The sequence below is a fragment of the Tamandua tetradactyla genome, chromosome 4 (genome assembly GCF_023851605.1).
Source record: "Tamandua tetradactyla isolate mTamTet1 chromosome 4, mTamTet1.pri, whole genome shotgun sequence".
NCBI classification, from domain to species: domain Eukaryota; kingdom Metazoa; phylum Chordata; class Mammalia; order Pilosa; family Myrmecophagidae; genus Tamandua; species Tamandua tetradactyla.
Window position 1 is genome coordinate 6,132,972 of NC_135330.1, and position 16,389 is coordinate 6,149,360.

A 16,389-nucleotide genomic window follows, 5' to 3' on the forward strand; every position below is an offset into this window, starting at 1 on the left:
AAGATTTTAGCAGGGTCTTTGTGTCTCTGAAGCCTCTCCGGTAGTGTCCCTGCTAGCCTATTCTGCCTCTGATAGCCCCAGGTTGTTCCTTCACTTGTGGCAGCATAACTCCGTCTTGTTCCTCCTTGTTCCCGTGCCCATCTTTCCTTTGTTTCTGTCTTTGTCCAGATTTCCTTCTTCTTTTTCATTAGAGAAGTTGGGAGTTTCCCTCTTCTTTTAATGACATCAGACCAGCTATAGCGGATGACTGCCCAACCTAATCCACTGTCATGTCATCCCTAACTAGATGATGAGATGATGAGATGTCTGCAAAGATTCTATTTCCAAATACGATCACATTCCCACGTTCCTAATGAACATAAATTGGTGGTGTTTGGGGGCGACAATCTTGCACCCAGCGCTCTCTGTGTGCAATGTATTTCTTCTGGCTGCTTTATGATTCATTTCTTTTTCATTGGATTTCAGCAATTCTTTATTTTTTCTTTTTGTATTTAAGCAGTTTGATTATGCTGTTGCAAGATGTGGTTTTCCTCGTGTTTCTTATCTTTGTTGGATTTCATTTTCTTGGATCAGCAGGTATATAATTTTCATTATAATTGGAAACTTGTCAAATACTATGTGTTCTAGTTTGAGAGCTGCTGGAATGCGATATACCAGAAATGGAATGGCTTTCAAAGGGGGGAATTTATTAAGTTGCAAGTTCACAGTTCTAAGGCCATGAAAATGTCTCAATTAAAGCAAGTCTATAAAAATGTCCAAGTTAAGGCACCAACAAGAGGTTACCTTCACTCAGGAAAGACCGATGACGTTCAAGGTTTCTCTCTTAACTGTCAAGGCATGTGGTGAACGTGGCAATGTCTGCGAGCTTCCTCTCCAGGCCTCTTTCTTCATGAAGCTCCCCCGAGGGTGTTTTCCTTCATCTCCAAAGGTCTCTGGTTTTATGTGTTCTTATGGGTCTTGTGGCTGTCTTGTTTCTGCAAGCTCTGCCTCTCTCCAAAGTGTTTCCTCTTTTAGAGGATTCCAGTAAACTAATCAAGACCACCTGGAATGGGTGGAGTCACATCTCCCTCTAATCAAAGGTTAATGCCCACAATTGGGCATGTCACATCTCCGTGGAGATAATCTCATCAAGTTTCCAACCTACAGTGCTGAACAGGGATTGAAAGAAATGGCTGCCTCCACAAGACGGATCAGGATTAAAATATAACTTTTTTTTTTACAACACATAATCCTTTCAACCCGGCACCCTTGGCTTTTGTCCAGTGTTATATATCCGTGCACAGTTTCAAATCTAACTAGCGCTCTTACTCAATCAGCTAGGCTACCATTACTAGGAAAATGAGTTCAGATTCTTGAAATGTCTGTTTGTGCTTTCAGAGCACCACTCCTACAGAAAACTATCAACTATGGAGAAAATGTATTTTGAAAAATGATCTGGGGAGATAGTCAAGACTGCTGCCTGAAGAGGTATGGAATTTAATTTGTCCTTTAAAGCAGCTAGTAAGTAGCCAGTAACTGTCCAGACCAACAGTTTGGGGGACATCCACATAGACACACATGGTTCACCTGTCAGGGATGGGTGGAAGTGCTGAGATCACTGCACAGAAATGTAGTAAAGCTTCCAAACTGCAGAGGCTGATGCCCTCCCCCACTGGCATGGAGTCACTCCCCAGTGTGAAACAGAAGCCTTCCCTACTAAGAGGAAGGGAAGGTAGCTCAACCAAGCTCTGAGGTGCAGTATTTTTTAAATCAGATTTATTATTTGTCTTTCTAAATCCTTTAAAAAAATTATTAACAAAATAGAGCAAAATATTGACACCTGGGATAACAAGAAAATGATTCCTAATTTTTAGGGTAGTCTGTTATCTGGGAGGAGCAAAATCATGAGACTTATAAAGAAATTTTATTGTGCAAAAGAAGAATGTGATTTTTAAGAGTCATTGGCAATGGGTATTTTGGCATTGACAGAAAAAATATTTCTACGTATACTTTTTGCATCATATTTACATTCAAGTTACACTTCAAATTCTGTATCAAATACTGTCTAATCATCATCAAAAATCTCTAAGATATTACTAAATAATATCTGTTTATTTGACTAATTCTGTTTATTTGGTAGTACAGTAAATTTACTAAAGAATCATTTCATTTTCCTACTAGATCAATTACATTTTAACAATTTCAGTAAAATTCCCTGATCTTTTCTCTCTTCTAGACAATCTAAATTAAATACTAACTGAAATTTGACCGGCTATGAAATTTTATAGTAATTTTCCCCTGCTCCTTCCTTGGAGATATTAGAACATACAATGAAAGGATGCCAACTCTTGTTAAATTGCTTTTTCCTTTACAGTAGTTGCGGCGTATTAGGGATACATGCTGGAGAATTTTAACTTCTTTTTAAAAGGTGCTTTTAAAAGCACTTTTCTCTTAAGTATTTAGAAGGTATATTGGAAGGACTGCATTATTAACTAGAAATGGGGGCTGAAAAAGGAGGAAGAGTCATACTAATTCTTCAGCTTTTGAGTTGGGTAACTGGATGAATGATGGTCATTTACTGACGTAGAGGACTTGAAAGAGGCACAGATTTAGAGGATGAAAGCAATGAGTTTGGTTTGAGGTTTGAGGAGAAATAGAAGGAAGCAGGTTATTTGAGAATGAGAGAGTGCAGTTGTGGTTTGTTAGAAAAAAAAACAGCACTTTAGAACTTTGTTTGTAGGCTCCAGCAGAGAAGCACAATGGCTCATGGCTTTGTCTTCCTCAGGTTGGGATGTGTGTTAGTTAGATTCAGTTGTCAACTTGGCCAGGTGAGCATACCTAGTCTTGTTGCTGTGGCCATAAGCCAACGGTACGTGAACCTCATCTGTTGCCAGTTACATCTGCAGTCAGCTAGGAGGTGTGTCTGCTGCAATGAGTGACGTTTGACTTAATTGGCTGGTGCTTAAATGAGAGAACAGCAGCTGGGCATTCCTCATCTCAGCACTAGCAGCTCAGCCCAGGCCTTTGGAGATGCAGGAAGAAGTCACCTCAGGGAAAGTTGTTGGAACCCAGGGGCCTGGAGAGAAGGCCAGCAGAGATCACCCTGTGCCTTCCACGTAAGAAAGAACCTCAGTGGAAAGTTAGCTGCCCTTCCTCTGAAGAACCAACAAAATAAATCCCCTTTTATTAAAAGCCAATCCGTCTCTGGTGTGTTGCCTTCCAGCAGCTGGCAAATCAGAACAGGATAGTCATGATCTTTATCCAAGAAGACAGATGCTTCAAGGTGCACGGACAGAGATGAGAGAGAAGATACATACCACGGTGATGACTTGGAATGCTGAGGTCATGGCCAGGTAATCTTCAAATGTACTGTCAATGAACGGGAGCACTAAAGATTCATGTGTGTCCTTAGTCGAATATTCACTGGCTGATGACTTCGAGGCTCAGTTTTCTCATCTTTTTATGTAGGTACAGTGACCCCCGCTCACAAGGTCATTGTAACAATAAAAAGAAACAGAGTCTGTAAAAGCACTTTGTAGACCTCAGGATACTATTTTATGAAAGGAATATGTCCGTGTAAAAGGCAGGTAGAGGTTTAAGTCTCCCTTCTCAGAAATTTGGGCCAGGGTAGCCCAGGAGTCCTGGAGACTTCTCAGCATTCTGGATTTGGTAAAAGACAGCAAATGTTATTGTCTTCTCTCTATTGCTTCGTCTGTAAATAGGGGGCAGATGAATGATTTTCTGCATATTATCAAAATGTACCTGGCCCAAATCTGATTTGAGTAGAGGTGTCTGAAGCTGCTTCTTCCTTCTCTGCTTATTGTGCTCCCCATGTCACAGAAATGAGCACCAGCCTATATTCCACCTCCACTCTGCTGCTCCGTTCATTGACGATTGGGACCATATCTAGGTTTTCCTGCAGCCGGGGCAGCCTCACATCTCTGGGGAGCTGGTGTCCTCATCTGCCTGCCCCACCAGACTCTGGAATATTGCTTCCTAGAACTCGGCAGTTTCCCGCACCTCGGGCACAGGGTTTTCCTGGTTGGTCCCCATATCCACAGGGTCTTCCCTATGGAAAGAGGCTGCTGCCAGCTGCACAGCCACGCACATCACGTAAGTCTCTCTTCTGGATCTCTGAGAGGCTGTGCCACTCTTCCCACTTGTAAGATGGGTTCTGGTTCTCTCGAGGTTCAGGCCGTAAAGCAGGGTTGTGGTTGCTCCTCATGAGAGCTCCAGGGAGCAACATTAATCCCACTGTGTCAGGGCAAATGGAAGGGGGCTGCCGTCAGGGCTGGTCCCTGCCACAGAGTGCCCAGGCCCAAGAGTCCCCTAAGACCTCTGACTGCCACAGATGCCTCCCAATGTACAGTTTTAATGAACAAGGTTGTACTGCTATATACAAACTCTGAGCACAAATAGACATGGAGAAAGTGGGAAAGTAACACTAAGGTCACTGCCAGCAGAAGGAGACAGAGCTAATGAAGAAAAACAAAACAAAAATAAAAATAGAGGCTTCTGGAGTCAGCTGATCTCAGAATACCAGAAAAGGGCTGTGTTCCAAGTGAAGGGGTACACAGATACCAGTTCCTGCTCTGGGCTGGTGAAACATGGGGGTTGAGGGGACTGAGTCTAAGAAGGGATTCTTTCTCTCTCTCTCTCTTTTTTTTTTTTTTTTTTAACATGGGCAGGCACCGGGAATCGAACCCGGGTCCTCGGGCATCTTACCTGCTGAGCCACCGTGGCCCACCCTTGCTCTCTTTTTAAAAAGTTTTCTGAGTAGCTCATCCGAGTAAGCCTCGGGCATTTTCAATTATCAGTACTGAACCAGGTAAGTGCTGAGTAAGATGGGTCTGGGGGACAAAGTAACAAGTTAAGTAAAGGAGATAATTCTCTAAGGGGGCTGCCTTCCCCAAGAAAAGTGGGGTGGGGCCCAGTTCAAATGGCAGCCCTCCTTCAGAGAACACAGTCCCCAGGAGCTGGGAGCCAGAAACAGCTTCAGCTTGCCTTCCACCTCAGCCTCTGTGTCCACCACACCCATCGTGGTCGGAGCATAAAAGGCTCCACCTGCCCTTCTGTGGAGTGGAGAGCGATGGGCTGAAAACCACCACCTGCTGGGAGGATAGGAAAGCAGAGTCTAGAGGCTCCAGAGGAAGTCAGACAGCTCGCTGGGTCTCACCCTCAGGGAAGCGTGATGCTCATTACACTGTCCTCCTGAGACCTGGGCCTGCCTTGCCTGGAAAAGTTATATCTGGTGAAACCCTGAAAAAATTCTGCTCAGTTAAACAGAATCTATACTAGAGGTCTAGAATAAGTTGAACTGAATGCCAAAGAAGATGGAGAACAAAGACAACCGACATGAAAACTCTAGGTAAAAGAGTGAAAACTACCTTCAGAATAAACTAATCAAACTCCAGAATAAAAAACTCCAATGCCTAGACACCAGGAAAAAAAATGTGAGTCATACTAGGAAAACAAAGATATGATCAGTGAAAAGAGCAAACACTTTAAACAAGGTACAGGAGTTGAAACAACTAATTAAAGATGTTCAAACAAGCATGCTAAACAATTCAAAAATTGTATCAGTGAATTGAGAGAAGACATAGCAAAAGAGATGATGGATAGGGCGGTGCAATGGTGGCTCAGCAGGCAGAATTCTCGCCTGCCACGCCAGAGACCTGAGTTCAATTCCCAAAGCCTGCCCAAGCCAAAAAAAAGAAAGAAAGAAAGAAAAGGGAGAGAGAGAGATGAAGGAGATAAGGAAGACACTAGGTGAAGATGAAGAAGAACTTGAAAGCTGTAAAAAAGAAATGGAAGAATTTATAGGAAATGAAAAAAGAGATGAAAAACACAATGGAACATTACAACAGTAGATTTGAAGAGGCTGAAGAAAGGATTAGTGAATTAGAAGACAGGACAGATGAATTCCTACACAAAACAATGGAAAAATATAAGCAGGGTTTCCTGGAGTTGAATGACAGCATGAAGCACATGAATATATATGCTATGGGTGTCCCAGAAGGAGAAGAGAAGAAAAAGGAGGCAGAAAGAATAATGGAGGAATTAGCCACTGAAATTTTCCACCTGTTTTAGTTTGCTCTTGCTGTCAGAATGCAATATCTCAGAAATGGATCAACATTTATAAAAGGGATTTATTAGGTTACAAATTTACAGTTCCAAGGCCTTAAAAATGTCTAAACTGAGGCAAGGGAAGAAGGTGGCATAATGAGGAGTGGAATTTAGTTCATCCTCTAGGGCAGGTAGTAAATAGCTAGGATCCATACGCAACAACAGTTCCAAGGATCACCATTGTACAGTAGTCTGGAATGGTGGAACAGCCAAGATCCTACACAGAAATGTAAGTTTCCAAAGCCATTGAGGCTGGCATCCCTCCCCTATGGGCACAGCAGACTGGATTCACAAGGGAATGAGAAATCCCACCCCACCTGCTGGGACCAGCCACTTGGCCAGGCACCATGAGTAGCCAGCCCACCAGGCACAAGAATAGCCACCCCACCTGTAGCCAAGAATTGCTGCCCCCCAGGCTCTGAGAATAGCCATCTCACAAGTGTCAAGAATAGCTGCACAAGTGTGCCGAGAATAGCCACCCACCCCATGCCATTTTGCTAAGCTGGACACAGTTGGGGAGACACAGGACTGAGGGGAAGAGGTGGATCAAGAGTGCCATCTGTTGGGGAGCCTCAAGAAGCATTACATTCCCTCCGTGAGACCTGGGCCTTGCTTTGGCGAGCAGTTACTGACAAACCAAGTGCAAAAGGGGACTGTCAAGGCAACCCGAAGTAAATGCAGACCTTAGATAAGTCAAGGAAGTGGACCTGCAAAATAATCTCATCCAGATAAGCAAGTGCCCTGAACACAACAGAAAATCTTGAAGCATATGATGATTCATGCAGATACGGCCCAGCCAAAGGAACAAATTAAAGCACTGGAAGGGAAACAGAATTTGGAACCATCGATCAAGGATGTACACAATGACATAAAGGATATCAAGAGGACACTGGAGGAGAATAAAGAATAAGTAGAAATAAAAATAGAAAATGAGTGGCTCTCACAGAGATAAAAGACAATGAGGACCAAATTGGAAATGTCTTAGAGGCGCGCAACAGCCAAAGAAAGAATAAGGGAGGTAGAAGACAGGATGATTGTCAAAAGAAATTTCTGGGAATGACCAGGTGATAAACAACTCAGTATCCCAGAATTTAGAAATAACAGTTGTAACTCCTGAACATTGACTGCTGTAAGAGCTCACAGCTAGGACCCTTTACAATAGGCCCCAACCTGATAATCCCTGTTCAAAAAGGAGGCTTCTATATATATATGCAGTGGCATCAGCCTATGTACAATGAATTTAAAAACTTAAGTACTATCAGATAGTTTACATATATTAGCCCGGCAAAGTCTGAACCAACTGCTCCAGATTTCCTTTATCTGTATTTGGAAATACAGTCCATAAAATTAATAGATCATTGTTTAAAATTAAAACAATAGATCATGTTTCCTTTTGTTTTATATTTTAATAAAACAAGAAGAGGTTTTGGTTTTTTGTTTTTCAGAGAAGAGTTTAACATTTAATTATGTTTGTTTACATTTTTACATCACTGTTATCCAAGGCCCATTTTGTTACTTTATAAGTGAGTTTACACAGAATAGAATTAGTATCAATTTGTGTAATTTGTAAGTGGCTATTTTACTATTTAGTCCAGTCATTTCAGATTATGCTGAACTTGGGGAATGAATGCTCACTACTCACCAAGCCTGTTTGAACATGTAAATGTTTAAGAAGAAGCAAAACGAGGATATAGCTTGGATACATGGGATTGTCATAGGCTCCCCCCATCCCCATCCAGGAAACACAAATGAATTGAATGTATTTCTTATGGAATGAGATTATAAAAAGCACTTCAAGAAAGTGTTTCTAGTGAATTATGTATTTCTCAATTAAAATTTAAATTGTATAATAGTTTCCTAATAAAGTATTTACATGAATTGATTATTTTAACATAGATGGATGTTATTGCATAAATATAAAAGAATGAAAATTGATAAAATGATTATTATTTTATATAAATGTTTTCTAAGAAGCAGTTATGAAAATGTATATATTAAATGGCTCTAACATTGAACTTGTGGTACTTTCAACTCACTATCCTTATTCTTTGTTTAATTTGTCAGGGAAGATTATACTTATTCCTCTTCATGCTACAATTTCCTGTTAGATTGTATTCAAGTGAGTAAGAACTTTTTTCTGAATTTTTATTGAGTATAACTTAATATTTTATGACTTCCAAGATGATGCTTTTTGTAGCATCTATATAAAGGCTATATATCAAATTTATAGCATAACTAAGAAAAAAGAGTTAATTTCTGGAGATGTTTCCATTGCAATTCTATTGTTTCTTGCAAGTGAAAACACATTTATTTCTAGTATACGGGACGTTGTAGAAGACCAGGATGAAGGAACAAGGTAAAACAATGAAAAATTGTATTTCTGAAGTGATAGAAATTGTGTCCATTATTTTTAAAGTATTATTTTCTTTAGCAGTTCTGCATTCGTTACCTAAAAGTTGATCTGCTTTAAAAATGGTTTACAATACTTTGGAATTATCTTTCTTATCAATGTTTTTGACAAGCTGGAGAGGCTTGATTGATTTATTTGTAGGTAACTATTCTTTCTTTTATAACCTATAATGTTGTTTCTGTAGTCTAGAGACATCTGTTTCTTTTAAAATTATGTCAATTTGGAGATCTGCAGGTAGCAATTGTATATGAATGCTTTGGAAAATCAAATTGGAGTGCCTTTGGCCAGGCTTCTTAGTTCATTCAAAAATATCTACTGGATGTTTATCATGTGCCAAACATTTTTAGACTCTTAATATACTGATGTGAGCCAATTAGACAGGTTCCTAACCATTTCCAGCATTCTTTCTAGATGGTGTGGGGTTGGAGCAATTAAAATAGAGATACAGAAATTTGCATTTAAATATAATAAAGAAAACTAGCACTTGGGTCTGTATGAAGTTAAGATAACAAGTAATGAGTCAAGATGAAGCAACAAACAGTATGTCAGAGATGTCAAGAATAATATTTGCAGCACTGTCACCTCCATTTGACTTCTGAGTGTGTATAGTAACTACAGATGCATCCAGAGGCTGTAAGTTTTCATTTTCTTCTCAGTGAAGGTGCATTTCCATAGACTGTCCATGTAGAGTAGTGGTTAACGTAACATGCCGGTGAAACACTTTCCATTAAATATTCATGAGCAGAGTTTTTACTGTATTTTACATTTGAATACCAACATTTTAGGGCACAATCTGAGTCATCAAAACACTGAATTTTAAGTTTGGCAATGAATATGAAATTACTTTTTGACTTACACAGTGATTCTATCGTTACATAAAATGCTTGTTAATAAGTTAGGAAAGTTTAAACCTGCCTTTTATGGAGTGAATGTTTAATTTCTCATTGCTTATTTTGGAAGCATCTAGTGAGAGGAAAGAATACATATGTAATTAAACGAATTGGTAGATACTTTAATAATGTTTTTAGTTGTTAAACATTGTCATCACGGGTGTTAAATTTTTACTTCATGTTCACTTATAATATATATTAGCAGTTCAAGAATGAAGTGAAATCTAAAGCAGGATGTATGAGACACCTGCATATAACTGACAATGGCAGGCACAAGGACACTTTACTCTGGGAACTGCACCGGGAGATTTATGAAGGCACGTGACATCGCACCTAAAATTGTGTCATCAGTTACTATAAGTAGAAAGCTAACTTTATTGTACTTGAGGAATGAATGTACTCAGTGTACTTAGCCTAGTCTCAATTACCTTAGTTTAAATGTCTAATGTCTCCAGTTTTCCACTTTAAAATGTATTTCTAATTTGTATTGCTGCAGGTGTTCTTGGACTGCAGGGTTATTGTCAAGTGTGATTTCTGTTTTTATTTTATATAATCATCTAATGTGACACACACACTTTTACGACATAAATGGTATTAAATAGTTTTAATAAATGTATATTTGACAACCTATGAAACGGAATTTCAAAGGGGAAAAAGGATATAGACAATAGGATAGAGAATTCTTTGTCACATAAACATGTAGAGAGTTAAAAAAAAAAAAAAAAAAAAAAAAAAAAAAGGTAGTTCCATGACCCTAGAAGCGAAATACCCAAAGTTCTTCTAAGTGACTAATAAGGAGAGGATTATATTTTGGCAGGCTTGTTGCATAAAAGAGGCAGAAGACAAGGGAGGAACAGGTTCGGGAAGATGTGCGGGGTAGAAAGGGCCTTGGCAAGCACGTTGCCTTGTGAAAATGAAGGAGCGTCCCTGGGTGGGTTCAAACCACCAGCCTTTCAGTTAACAGCCAAACGCGCTAACCAATTGTGCCACAGAGACCCGATGGGACAACAGTTCGATAACGTCATGATCGAGCACTCATTCCACTTTCAGTGCTGTACGATTCCATTGCATGACATGCCAAGAACTGTTATTCCCGATTCACCACATGATGGAGATATCGGTCGTATTGAGTCTTGTTTCTTGCTATAAAGCATCCTTGAGCAGTTTGGTGGGCATATATTTTCATCTCTCTTGGGAAATGCCTAGGTGAGGAACTCCCGCTATGAAAGACAAGTAGATGCCAAACTTTAGAAAACCTGCCAGAAGTTTCCCAGTGTTGTTGTGCCCGTTACATCCCCACACACGAGTGTGAGAGTTGTGTTTGCTCCACATCTTCACCAAGATTGGGGTTTTCAGCCTTTATCATTTGAACCACTCTGCAGGGAGAGGCGGGGACTCGGCAGTTTTACTGTCCATTTCCCTGACACCTGGGCATACTGAGCAGCCTTCCATGTGCCTTTTCATGTAAGGCCATTTGTGTGCCTTTCCTTCCAAAACATGTCTTGTCTTTGCCCATTTTAAATACTTGGGTGGGTTGATAATTTTATTATCAGGTTGGAGTTGCTCATTGTACATTCCAGATAAGACTTGTGGTATGTGATTTGTGAATATTTTCTCAGGTATGTGGCTTGCGGTTTCGCTTTCTTACTGGTGTCTTTACTTAAGAACATGTTTACAATGTTGATGAGCCTAATTTATCACTTCTTTCTTTTATACTTATACTTTCTTCATCCTGCTTAATAAACCGTACCTTCTACTGAGTCACAAAGATAGTTTCATAATGCTTTACAGCTGTAACGTGTGTGTTTTCGGTCTCGGGTCTACCTCAAGTCAGTTTCCCTGTGCAGTGCGAGGGAGAAATAACGGGGTATTATTCCCCTGACATCGAAGCCCAGTTGTGTGAGCTCCGTTATTAACTGCGCTGATTGAAAGGCAGTTGACCATGTACGTGTGGGTCGGTTTCAGGCCCCTCAACTCAGCCCATCTCTGGCGTTGGGGGCCATTCTCCTGGCACCAGGTGACCGAGACAGGGACATTGCGGAACATCCCCCAATGCACGGGCGAGCCCCCCACACGGAACTGCCCGAACCCAACCTCAGCAGTGCCCGGGGGAGGAACCCAGAGGGGATCAGCGTCCACACGTGACCAGTGAGGAGACACGAATGGCTGACTGGACATCGGGTCTGAGGCAAACACCAGCTTCTCCGTTTCCTGGACACAGCATGTGTTGGAGTTTCCATCACTGAGCTGGGAAAACCGCGGGCGCAGCAGCCTGTGAGCTCAGGAGTTCAGTGCAGGCCCCGAGGCCTTGCTGGAAGGAGCCCCCTCCCCCGCCCCCCCATGCAGCCCGTCTATTCCTGCATCCATCACACTCCTTTCCCAGGCTGGAGAGGTCGGGGTCTCGGGGCTGGCCCCCTTGTCTCCCTGGACGCCTTCCCTCACCTGCCCCCCAGGCCTGGTCCCCAACCCCTCTCTTCCAGCAGCCGCCTGGCAGAGCCCATCTGTGGGTCACCTCTGAGCTCAACCGGGTGACCCACCTCGCTCCATGCCTGGGGGGACTGGCGGGCCTTCCGGGCAGGACACTGGCCGCAGAGGACTCTGTGCGTGGTGTGCGGACTCTCCGTGCCGGGAAAGCAGGGAGCCCAGCCTTCGGGAAGTTTCCAGGAGGAGCGCCAGCACCGGGAAGGTAGGTGATCTGGGACTCTCAGGTGCCAGGGCGGCGGGTACAGACACTAGGAGCCACACAGGTATCATCCTCCTAGGAGGAGGCTAGGATTCAGTGCTTTCACTGCCTTGGTCCGGGTTTGATTCCCGGTCAAGGAAGATTTTGTTGGCAGCTCTCTTTTTCATCCATCACCTTACTTCTCTCGCCGGAGAAAAAGGTACTGTGCGTCCAGCGCCAAATGTCAAGTGCCAGACCCTATAAAATAATTAACTCAAAATGGATCAAAGGCCTAAATATTATATCTAAGAGCATAAAAGTTTTAGAAGAAAACGTATGGAAATATCTTATAAATCTTATAATAGGAGGCACTCCCCACACCTTACAAAGCATGAGCATTGAAGAAAGAAATGGGAACTTCTCAAAATTAAACATTTTTGTGCATCAAAGAACTTTGTCAAAAAAGGAAAAAGACAGCCTACACAATGGGAGACAATATTTGGAAATGATATATCAGATAAGCATCTGATATACAGAATATAAAAAGAGATAGTTCAACACAACAACAAAAAGACAAACAACCCAATTACAAAATGGGCAAAAGACATGAACAGGCACTTCTCAGAAGAGGAAATACAAATGGCTAAAAGGCACATGAAAAGATGCTCAATTTGCCTGGCTATTAGGGAAAAGCAAATCAAAAGCACAATGAGACATCATCTCACATCCACCAGAATGGCTATTATCAATAAAACAGAAAACAACAAGTGCTGGAGAGGATGTGGAGAAAGAGGCACACTTATCCACTGTTGGTGGGAATGTCAAATGGTTCAACCACTAGGGAAGGCAGTTTGGCAGTTCCTCAGGAAGGTAAGTATAGAATTGCCATATGACCTGACAATACCATTGCTAAGTATCTGTTCAGAGGACATGAGGGCAAGGACACAAATGGACACTTGCACACCAATCTTTACAGCAGCATTATTTACAATTGCCAAGAGATGGAAACAGCCCAAATGTCTGTCAACAGACGAGTGGTAAACAAGCTGTGGTGTATATATATGATGGAATATTATGCAGCGGTAAGACAGAATAAAGTCATGAAGCATGTAACAAAGTGGATAGAACTTAGGACAGTATGCTGAGTGAGATTAGCCAGAAACAAAAGGACAAATACTGTATGGTCTCACCGATATGAACTAACATTATTGAATGAACTTGGAGAATTTCAGTGAAGAGCAGAGAACATCAGAACATCAGAGATAGAAATAGGGTAGACATTGGGTAATTGGAGCTGAAGGGATACAGATTGTGCAACAGGACTGATTGTAAAAACTCAGAAGTGGATAGCACAATACTACCTAACTGTAATACAATAATGTTAGAACACTGGATGAAGCTGAATGTGAGAATGATAGAAGGAGGAGGGCTGGGGGCACAAATGACTCAGAAGGAAAGATACACAATAAAGACTGAGATGGCATAATCTAGGAATACCCAGAGTGAATAATGATAGTGACTAAACGTACAAATTTTAAAATGTTTTTTGCATGAGGAAGAACAAAGGAATGTCTATACTTTAACTTACGTGTGAGACTAAAGTAAAAAATGTTTATTTGGTACAAAATTTATATTTTGACTAGTACATTTCCTAATATAACTTATGTGGACAGTTTAATTGAATACCATAAGTACTTGGAACCTTGAGTAGGGCATGAGACTTTGTAGGTTTGTCCAGAGTGATGCCCCAATAAATCTGAGTGATTTGAACAGTGAAAAAAAAGTATTTGCAAAGTCCCCTTGGGGAATGGTGAGAAAGGGGGAAAATTCACCTTCCCCAAGTGGAGAATTCTTGATATTCTCACAAGCCATGGGAACAAACAAAGCAATAGACTGAGCCCTTGATCTTGGGGCTCTTTCAGCCAACATGATAAGCAAACTCACTGCCCTCCTCCTCTCTACATGGGACATGACTCCCAGGGGTGTGGACCTTCCTGGCAACGTGGGACAGAAATCCTAGAACGAGCTGGGACTCAGCATCAAGGGATTGACAAAAGCTTCTCAACCAAAAGGGGGAAGAGATAAATAAGACAAAATAAAGTGTCAATGGCTGAGAGATTTCAAACAGAGTCAAGAGGTTATCCTGGAGGTTATTCTTATGCATTATATAGATATCACATTTTTAGGTAAGGTGAAATGGAGAGGCTGTAGGGAACTGCCTGAAACTGTAGAGCTGTGGTCCAGTAGCCATGTTTCTTGAAGATTATTGTATAATCATATAGCTTTCACCATGTGATTGTGTGATTGTGAAAACCTTGTGTCTGATGCTCCTTTTATCTATGGTATGGACAGATGAGTGAAATATATGGATTAATAATAATATATAATAGGGAGAAAAAATGTTAAAATAAATTAGATTGAAATGCTAGCGATCAAAGAAAAGGAGGGGTAGGGGGTACAGAAAAAAATACTGGAAACAAAAGCTAAAATATATTGGGGAGATGGAAATTCAGGCAGTCAATGGGGGGGTAAGAGGTATGGTACATATGAATTTTTTTTCTTTTTTCTTTTGATTCTTTTTCTGAATAGATGCAAATGTTCTAAGAAATGATCATGGTGATGAATAGGCAACTATGTGATGATATTGTGAGTTACTGATTATATACCAAGAATGGAATGATCATACGTTAAGAATGTTCACGTTTGTATGTTGTTATGTTTATAAATAAATAAATAGATAGATAAATGACAAGGGCCACTGCCACCACTGCAGAAAGCCAAGGAAGGAGAAGCCCCTGTGCGCACTTCCCAGGAAATCCCGAGGCCACCCTTACGTCCTCACCAGTCAGTGCTGTGCTTTCCGTAGCCAGTGCCCAGAGTGTCCGGGTCTACGCGGCCAGGCAGAGATGCAAATCCCTGTCCGGCTTCATCCGTGACCTAGCTCCAGGGAGCCGTTGGGGCTGAGCTCAGAGCAACCGAGGCCGCGGCCACATCCTGACGATGGCGCCTCCTTGGAAATGAGGGCTCAGCGCCGGCCCCTCGGCTCCGCGTGCTGGTGACCTGCTCACTGGGCGACGGGGGAGGAGGCTGGGGGCGAGGCCCGTGGGGGGAAGGAGAGCCGCAAGCGGCGGCCGGAAATCCTGGAGGGCTGCATGGAGACGGTGTGCAGGGAGAGAGCCGGGCGGGCGCCGGGCAGGCAGCCGGGGAGCTTCGCGGAAACGGAGAAGTGTCGTCAGCGCCCCGAGCAGGGCAGGTGGAGGAGTCACCCCCACACGGTGAGCAGGACGGTGGGTGCCGCCTCCCCAAACCCGCACCAGATCATGGACGGCCCAGTCCGCAGCTCGGGAGACCCCGCCGAGGCCCGCGCACGTCTTCTCTCTCCCGCGCCGTCCTCCCCGGAGGAGTGGAGGGGAACGTCGTGTCCGCCGTGGCCCTGGAGGGGAGCCGGACCAGGGCGGGGAGGCCGAGCCCGGAGGAGGCGGCCGTGCGGGGCGAGGGGACCTCGGGCGCCTCTGCGGAGAGCCGGTTGGGAGGACGGCGGGGGCGGGGACCGCGCGGGGACGGGCGCGGGGAGGGGCGCGCTGGGCCGGCGACGTGCGCTCGCAGACTTCCCCGGGGGGCGCCCTGGGCGGGAAGCGGGTCTCCCGGGGCCAGGCTGGCCCGTGGCGCCTCGGCAGCTGCCGACCCTGCGATGTCCCCTCCTGGGAACCCTGCGCGGCGAGGTGTGCATGGGTGGGGGTTCGCGTGCGCGCTGCACCCCACGTCGGAGCAGGCCTGCGGGCAGCTGGGTGGCGCTTCTCACACGCTTCCTTTCTGTGGCCTGGCATGCAGGCAGCCCAGGACTCTAAATTCAACCTTGTCCTCTAGGTGACAATTAAGGTACACTTGTCAAAGGAAAGGGATGAATTTTTTTTTCCTTTTTTTTTACATGGGCAGGCAAAGGGAACCGAACCTGGGTCTCCGGCATGGCAGGCGAGAACTGCGCCTGCTTAGCCAGCGTGGCCCGCCCACTTTTTTTTTTTTTTTTAATTTAGCCTTCTTTCTCGGGATAAAATTATTTTCTTATTTTGGAGCTGAAGCCTAGCTTCTGAACATTTACACCCAAGGCCGTTGCTAAGCGCTTGTCAGTTGCAAGATTAGAGACTGCCTGGAGGACAATACGTCCTTGTTGGACATTTAAAGAGGATCAATCATTGATTTTATACAATAGATCGACTTGTGGTGTGCGAATATATCTCAATAAAATTGCATTTATTTTAAAAAGTCAACATGGCTTGAATCCCAACGTGAGGGAGTGATCTCCAAGTTCCTTTATTTCCTTT

General features: G+C 43.2%; 1 non-coding gene across 1 annotated transcript; it reads right to left on the minus strand.

Annotated features, from left to right (window-relative positions):
• Positions 1–10,327: 10,327 nt before the first annotated feature.
• TRNAN-GUU (transfer RNA asparagine (anticodon GUU)) lies at positions 10,328–10,401 on the minus strand. The gene has a single exon. It is a non-coding gene; the product is annotated as a tRNA-Asn (tRNA).
• Between the last annotated feature and the right edge of the window lie 5,988 nt (positions 10,402–16,389).